This window comes from Micromys minutus (assembly GCF_963924665.1).
Source record: "Micromys minutus genome assembly, chromosome: X".
NCBI lineage: Eukaryota > Metazoa > Chordata > Mammalia > Rodentia > Muridae > Micromys > Micromys minutus.
The window spans coordinates 42,740,311-42,749,328 of record NC_137970.1 but is presented as its reverse complement, the minus strand read 5'-3'; positions in this window follow the sequence as shown (position 1 = coordinate 42,749,328).

Genomic DNA, 9,018 nt, shown 5'->3' with positions numbered 1-9,018 from the left:
CTATTCCTAGCCCAGTTTGGGCACCAAGTGGCTCAATAACTGCCTTCCTACCCTCTAGACAGCAGAGTCATTGTTGAAAGGAAGTTTGGGCAGCAACTGTCTGGACTTCTAGCCCATACCTCTTCAGTTACTCAAGAATGACAGTTGGTTTTTGCATCAGCCCTTCTGTCCCATCCCACCCTCCACACTATCTTCTCAGAGTTTTTATGTGGCAATTTCCATGCTAGCATTTCCTCACAAATGTGGCAATGTTCTGGCCTCTTGGCCTCTCTTTAGAGATCCTATGGGTAGTGACCATCTCATAAGACAAAACCGATTTTCTTGATTTTTTTTTAACATAACACATGATACATCCAGAGATATGCCTGTTAGAACATTTTCCATCTTTTAGACTTAGCTATATCTTTAGGGGGTTGTTATAATAAGTAAGACTATTCTTATTTAGGGCCTAGTTTGGAAATTTGGCTTAGATTAGATTAGCCCCTAAAACAAAAGCCTAGGTCAAGCTGCAAAAACTAAATGCTGAACTGCGCTTCTTCCATCTTACCATCAGCCACAGAAATTGTGAAGATCATGTTGACAGTTGAGAAGGGGCAGACATTCATCCTTGGCAATGCCTTATTTTTTAATTTACTCATTTGATAAACCTGAAAACCTACCCCGAGTTAGATTCCTATCTGAGGAAAGTTAACAAGATAATATAATATTCCAATTAGTCCAAATTTCTCACCACTTAAGTGTTCATACACAGAAGATAGATATACAACCTACAGGGGCAAAACAGAAAAAAATGGCGAGCTTTCTTGGGAAAATAGGAACAGTTTTACAAGGAGATTTGAACTGAGACATGAAAGATAAATAAGAGGATAGCATGCATATTACAGGTAATGTTGTGAAGAACACAAAAAGAGTCCTAAAACACCATGTACCTTAAAGATATGGATACTGAAGCGGATGACAACTCTCTGTGGCTAAGATCTTGTATTGTTTGAGTGTAGAAACTATATTAAAAAGTAACAAACAGGAGATGAAACTGGATAGATATGCTGAGAATCCTTAATGGTGTGATATATCTGTATCCTAAACAATGAAAAATTTTAAGATAATACTAAAATACATTTCTCACCCTCCAAAACTGTATTATCTTGGCTCAGGTTAGAAAATTCAGACTGATAAAATTGTGTGTACTTACTGGAGCAGCATGACCAAAAATTCTGATGTGAGATGATGCTAGGAAACCTAAATCCATGTCTACTGGTTTTGTGATTGCCATAGACTACAAACAAAAAAAATATATTTTGAGATATAAAAACAGAATTTTTATTTTCTCTACTTATCTCTGAACAGCTAAGAGCCAAAACTTTTCTCAAGGGATAGCTGCAGAAAAAGACTAAAATGACAGAGAAATTCTTTTAGCCAGCAGATAATCATGTTTACTGAATCTCTTCACTTACCTGCAGTGAAAGAAACAGAACATTGGAAGAGAAGACATAAGTGACTAAAAGCAATTCATAATATTCTGACCTTTCCAAGTACAAATGATTCATTTAAAAATCATATGTGTGTCTTTCGTTTTAACTATTTATCTAAACTAAAATGTCAACTAGTTCATCCCCAGATCTGAAGAAAAGTTGGATTGAATTTTACCCTCTTATCCAAATTCATATGAATGCATGAAGGCTTATCCCCTAATACTTCAAAATACAACTGTATCTGGAGGTAAGGCTTTTAAAGAGTAATTAAATTAAAAAGAGGCTCTTAGGAAGGGCCTTATTCTAATATGATTAGATTGAGGTTATTATAATAAGAAAAACTAACACAATAAGAGGTACACAGGTGCACAAAAGGCCATGTGAGGCCATAGTAGGAAGAAAAACACCTAGAAGCCTGGAAGAGGATACTTGTAAAAATATAAGCCAGCCAACATTTTAACATTGGGCATTTAGCTTCCAAAACAGTAGTGAAATGATTTATGCTAAGACACCAATCTGTAATATTCTGTTTGGAAGCCCAACCAAAGTAATTCAAACAGAAACCATTATAAAAAGGGAAGCCTTATTATTGTTGTTATTGTTGATCCTGTTCTTCCTGTTGTCATTGTTGTTTTCTGTTAGAATCTCATACATCCTCCTTCATTAGTATGAACAAAGCCCTTTATATGCAGCAGAACCGGAGTATTTCTTTTTGTCTTCTACTTTTAGTAGGATATGGTGTTCAAGGACTTTGCAACTCTTATTTGCCTCACATGAGATTCTTAGAAGTGGTAAGAGGTATGACAAGAGTAGATGGGATACAGCAGGTAGAAATTCATACCAATTTTTTTTTACCTTTTTAAATGGATATTCTCTGTATTTACATTTCAGATGTTATCCCCTTCCGCAAATCCCATACCCACTCCCCCTCCCATTGCCTCCATGATGGTGCTCCCTCTCCCAACCTCCCTCTACCACCTCAGCACCTTGGTGTTCCCATACACTGGGAAAATGAGCCTTCACTGAACCAAAGTCCTCTCCTCTCATTGATGCTAGAGAATGCCATCCTCTGCTACATATGCACCTGGAACCATGGGTCTCTGAATATGGACTCATTGGTGAGTGTTTTAGTCCCTGGGAGCTGTGGTGGGTTTGGTTAGTTAATAATTTTGTTCTTCCCATGGGGTTTCAGACCCTTTTAGCTTTCTTAGTCCTTTTTCTAGCTCCTTCATTGGGGTCCTCCTGCTCAGTCAAATGGTTAGCTGCAACCATCCTCCTCTTTATCAGTATGGCTCTGGCAGAGCCTCTGAGGAGGCATCTATATCAGATTCCTGTCAGTAAGCACTACTTGGCATTGGCAGTAGTGCTTGTGTTTGGTGGCTACATAAAGGATGGATCCTCAAGTAAAGCAGCCTCTGAATGAACTCTTCTTCAATCCCTGTTGCTGTATTTGACCTTGTATTTCCTCCCATGAGTGTTTTGTTCTCCCTTCTAAGAAGGACTGAGGTTCCACCTTCTGGCCTTCCTTTCTTTTGAGCTTCATAAGTTCTGTGAATTGTTTCTTGGGTATTCAGACCTTTCTGGGGCTAGTATCTGCTTATCGGTGAGTACAAACCATATGTCTTCTTTTGTGACTGGGTTACATCACTCAGGAGGATAGTCTCTAGTTCCATCCATTTGCCTAGGAATTTCATAAAGTCATTGTTTCTAATGGCTGAGTTGTACTCTGTTTCTAAATGTACCACAATTTCTGTATCCATTCTTCTGTTTAAAGACATTTGGATTATTTCCAGCTTCTGGTTATTATAAATAAGGCTGCTATGAACATGGTGGAGCATGTGTCTTTGTTATAGGTTGGAGCTTCTTTTGGGTATATGCCCAGGAGTGGTATAGCTGGGTCCTCGGGTAGTACTATGCTCAATTTTCTGAGGAACAGCCAGACTGATTTCCTGAGTGGTTGTGCCAGCATGCAATCCCACCAACAGTGGAGGAGTGTTCCTCTTTCTCCATATCCTTGCCAGCATCTGCTGTCACCTGAGTATTTGACCTTAGCCATTCTGACTGGTGTGAGGTGGAATCTCAGGGTTGTTTTTTGATTTACATTTCCCTGATGACTAGGAATGTTGAACATTTTCAGGTGCTTCTTGACCATTCAGTATTTCTCAGTTGAGAATTCTTTGTTTAGCTCTCTACCCCAATTTTTAATAGAATTATTTGATCCACTGGCATCTAACTTATTGATTTCTTTGTATATATTGGATACTAGCCCTCTATTAGATCTAGGATTGGTAAAGATGTTTTCCCAGTCTGATGGCTGCCATTTTGTCTTCTTGACAGTATCCTTAGCCTTACAGAAACTTTGCAATTTCATGAGGTCCCATTTGTTGATTCTTGATCTTAGAGCATAAGCCATTGGTGTGCTGTTCAGGAAATTTTCTCCTGTGCCTATGTGTTCTAACTCTTCTCCGATTTTTCTTCTATTAGTTTTAGTGTTCCTGGTTTTATGTGGAGGCCTTTGGATTTGGGATTTTTTCTTTTGTTTTGTTTTGTGATCAAAATCTCCTTTACTGTTGTTTATTTGTTTATTTATTTTTATTAGATACTCTGTATTTACATTTGAAATATTATCCCCTTCCCCCCACATAGCTCCTATTCTCCCTCCCCTTATACTTATCTTCACAAAGGTGCACCCTCTCCTAATCACCCTCTCCACAACATTGCCTGGGCATTCCCCTACATTAGGAAAACATGCCCCCCTGGACCAAAGGCCTCTTCTCACATTGATTCTAGCCACTGATGTCTTCAGCTACACATGCAACTGAAGTCATAGGTCTCTCAATGTGTGCTCATTGGTTGGTGTTTTAGTCCATGGTAGTTATGGAGGGTTTAGTTGGTTGATAATGTTGTACTTCCCATGAGTTGTCAGCCCCTTTCAGCTCCTTCAGTCCTTTTTTTAGCACCTTCATTTGGGGTCCCCGTGTTCAGTCCGATTGTTAGCTACAAACATGCTCAGCTGTATCTGTACGACTGTTTTTTCCTGTGATGAGTAAAAAGTGTTCTTCCTTATCTTTTCTAATGACTTTTGGTTGAAAATCTATTTTATTCAATATGAGGATGTCTAATGCAGCTTTTTTCTTGGGACCATTTGATTGGAAAGTTTTTTCCCAACCTTTTACTCTGAGGTAGTTCCTGTCTTATTTGCTGAGGTGAGTTTTCTGTATGCAGCAAAATGCTGGATCCTGTTTTTGTATCCAGTCTGATAGTCTATATCTTTTTATTGCAGAATTGAGTCCATTGATGTTAAGAGATATTAAGGAATAGTGATTGTTGTTTCCTGTTATTTTTGTTGTTAGAGGTAGAACAATGTTTTTGTGCCTTTCTTCTTTTGGTTTTGTTGCAAGATTATTTTCTTGCTTTTCCTAGTGTGTAGTTTTCCTCCTTGTGTTGGAGTTTTCCATCTATTATCCTTTGTAGGGCTGGCTTTGTGGACAGGTATTGTGTAAATTTAGTCTTGTCCTGGAATATCTTGGTCTCTCCATCTATGGTGATTGAGAGTTTTGCTAGATATAGTAACCTGGGCTGGCATTTGTGTTCTCCTAGGGTCTGTATGATGTCTGCCCAGGATCTTCTAGCTTTCATCGCTTCTGTTGAGAAGTCTGATGTAATTCTGATCGGTTTGCCTTTATATGTTACTTGTCCTTTTTCCCTTACTGCTTTTAATATACTTACTTTGTTTTGAACATTTGGTGCTTTGAATATTATGTGTCTGGAGGAATGTTTTTTTAGGTTCAATCTATTTGGAGTTTAGGCTTCTTGTATGTTTGTGGTTATCTCTCTCTTTAGGTTAGGGAAATTTTCTTCTATAATTTTGTTTTAGTTAGATTATTTGATCTCTTCTATACCTATTATATCTAGGTTTGGTCTTCTGATTGTGTCCTGGATTTCCTGGATGTTTGGAGTTAGGAGCTTTTTAATTGTTACACTTTCTCTGATTGTTCTGTCAGTGCTTTCTATGGTATCTTCTGCCCCTGAGATTCTCTCTTCCATCTCTTGTATTCTGTTGGTAATGCTTGTGTCTATGACTCCTGACCTCTTTCCTAGGTTTTCTATCTCCAGGCTTGTCTCTCTTTGTGTTTTCTTTATTGTTTCCATTTTTGTTTTTAGATCCTGGATGGTTTTGTTCAATTCCTTCATCTATTTTGTGTTTTCCTGTGTTTCTTTAAGGACTTGAACTTGTTTTTCTGTGTTCTCTGGTATTTCTTTAGTTATCATGTGCTTCTCAAGGCCCTCTATCATCAGTATGAGGTACAGTTTTAAGTCCAAATCTTGTTTTTTCAGTGTGTTGGGATATACACTACTTGCTGTAGTAGGAGAGCTGGGTTCTGATGTTGCCAGGTTGTCTTGGTTTCTGTTGCTTAGATTCTTGCACTTGCCTCTTACCATCTTATCTTTGATGTTAGTTGATCTTGTTGTCTCTGAATGGAGCTTGTCTTTCCTGTGTGTTTGTAGCCTGTGAGGTCCAGAGGGAGATTGGTCCTTGGTGTTCAGCAATCTATGGGCAGGCTGTGAGATCAAATGGCAATGGCCTGGCTCTAGCTTTGGGTGTAGATGGAGGCCTGAAGGGCACCAACTCAAGCAGTAGCATCACACCTGTGCAGAGATGGAGGCAGGACCAGTCTGATCCCAGACTGCCTTGAGATCCCTGTGCCCTGAGAGTTCCTGGAGGTCTCTACCCAGATAATCAGTGGAGAGAGAATGTGGACTCATCTGTGGGCTCCTGTAGGGAGAGCGCTCCTGCATCTCCTCTGGATGCTCAGTTCTCTGCAGTCCACAAGTACTGTTGGCAGTGTGCCTGCTCTGCCTGTTGCTCTAGGCAGAGATGGAGGCCTGACCACTCAAATTTTAGATAAAGAAAAATTAAAAGTAAAGTAATCAAGAGAGCCTTTGAGTTCTACTCTGGACATGATCAGTTATGTAACAAGTGTGTGTGTGTGTGTGTGTGTGTGTGTGTGTGTGTGTGCTAAGAAAAAAATCTTGCTATGTAGTCAAGGCAATCTTTGTTTTTTTTAAACGACTTTATTTTACAAAACAAAGATAAATGTAAAGATTTTAAACATTTTTTGCTTAAAATTATACATTTTTGTCAGTACTGTTTTTTCAGACATTAAAATAAATTTTACATAAAACCATGTGAATATATTTTTTAGTCAGTACTTGATTTTTTTCAAGGGCTTGACAGTATGCATTGAAGACCTAATAGTTACCATGAGCGTAAAGTACATGCAAAACAAAACGCAATATGGAAATAGTCAAAATCTTCTTGTTTTGTAAATATATTTTTTTTTGTTTTCTTTATTTCTTGGACTTCATACAGTCTGTGAGTTGTTTCTGGGGGAGTGCAAGCCTCTGGGGTTAGCATCCCAATATTAGTGACTGCATATTATGTCTGTTCTTTTGTGACTGGGTTATCTCACTCGGGATGATCTTCTCTAGATGCAGCCATTTTCTTAAGAATTTGGTTAAGTCATTGTTTCTGGTGGCTGAGTAGTATTCCATTGTGTAAATGTACCACAATTTTTGAACTCACAGTCCTCACACCTCAGCTTACTTAATGCTGGAATTATTACCATGCATCACCTTATTCTTGCAACTCTTAAACAAAGCCTTCAATTTCTCTAAACACAATTTTTTCATTAATAAACAGGATACCAATGTATATGTCAACAATATATTTTAGTGATTAGTTAAAGGATGTATGAGAACTGAGTACAATCAATTCTCAGAGAGCTATATCATAGATTGCTATATGCCAAACCTAGAAGGGACACGTCCTCCACTGAATCTAAAAGAAGCCATGTTAGACCAAACTGCCTTTAAAAATTAAGTCAAAGGAAACCAATAAGAAACATATGTGTTCATCCCTTTGCAGGAAGTGTTGAGCCCCAGAAATAACTTAATGCTTTTTACTGATAAATGGAAGTTGAATGCATTTTGCATCTCTATCAAGAGATGGGATGATGTCCCAATTTTAATCTTTGCCAAGACAGTACAAGAATGAAATTTTGTGTGCAGAAAATATAAACCTACTCAATTATCTTACAATTTGGCTACTATTACTATTGCATTATTTTAATAGTGGGGTGGTAAGGGGATATATATCTCCATAGATGTCAAAGAAGAAGACAAAAATTGAATAAATGTGGCTTTGGCAGTCTCCACAGACAAAGGCCACTAGGTCTGTGATTCAAATTGACTGCAGGAAAAATTCCCTGAGAGCTAGAGAGACCTAGGATATTCAAGACACTATGTCCTAATATTTCTGCCTTTTTGCAAGGATTCCTTTACACTCTTGTACTCTCTAAGCAGAGAGACTTGGATAAATAGCAAAAGAAATAGGTAATTCAACTTTTCTGGTGGAGGACATATTTCAGGGCCCCCGCATACTATATTAAACTTGAAATACTATAATGACTGACTTTCTCATCTCAACAAGATGAATATAGAATCTGGAACCATGATGATCGCCCTCTGGTCATATCGCATAACTTGATGGAATTGGGGACTAAATTGATAGAATTTCCTTTGCCCAGTTTAATTTCACAAAACATCATCCATTGCACAACCAATCCTGCACTGCAGGACAAGGTGCATCCTCTCCCACTGAGGCCAGACAAGGCATCCCAGTTAGGGAAATGGGATCCACAGACAGGCAACAAATTCAGGGACAGCCCCTGCTCCAGTTGTTAGGGGACCCACATGAAGATCAAGCTACACATCTCTGCATATGTGCAGGAGGCCTACATCCAGTCCATGAATGTTGTTCAGTTGGTGGTTCAATCTCTGGGAGCTCCAATGGTCCATGTTAGTTGACTGTGTTGGTCTTCCTATTGAGTTTTTGTCCCTTTTGGGGCCCACAATTCTTCTCCTATTCTTCCACACAAGTCCTCAAGCTCCATTTAATATTTGGCTATAGGAATCTGCATCTGTTTTGGTGAGCTGTTAAGTGAAGCCCCTAGAAATTTCTAGACAGTTATGCTAGGCTCCTGTTCATTCCACAATCAATCCTGTATCTCTTCTTTTTATTGGGAAGGAGAAGCCCTTTATATTTACAGTTATTATTGAAAGGTGTGTACAGATTGTTGTCATCATTCTATAGTCCTTCAGCAGCTATGTTCCTTCCTCTCTCCTATTTGAAGTATTACTTCTGGTATTCTCTGTAAGATTAATATGGGTGACATAAAATTTGACTGTTAAAGTTTCCATTGAGAAATCACTTATTTTTCTGATGTATTTTCCTTTTTATATGACTTGTACTTTTCTATTGCTTCTTTGAATGCCTTTTTCTAAATATTCAATGTTTAACTACAGTATGTCATATGGAGTTTCTTCTCTGTTCCTGTCTATTTGATGTTTGATGGGTTTCTTGTATCTTCGTGAGTTTGGCTTTTCTTAAGTTGGGGAAGTTTTCAACTATTAGCTTGTTGACAACCTGGCCTATGCTATTGACATGAGTTTGTTTTCCTTCAGCAACGCCTATAATTTAAAT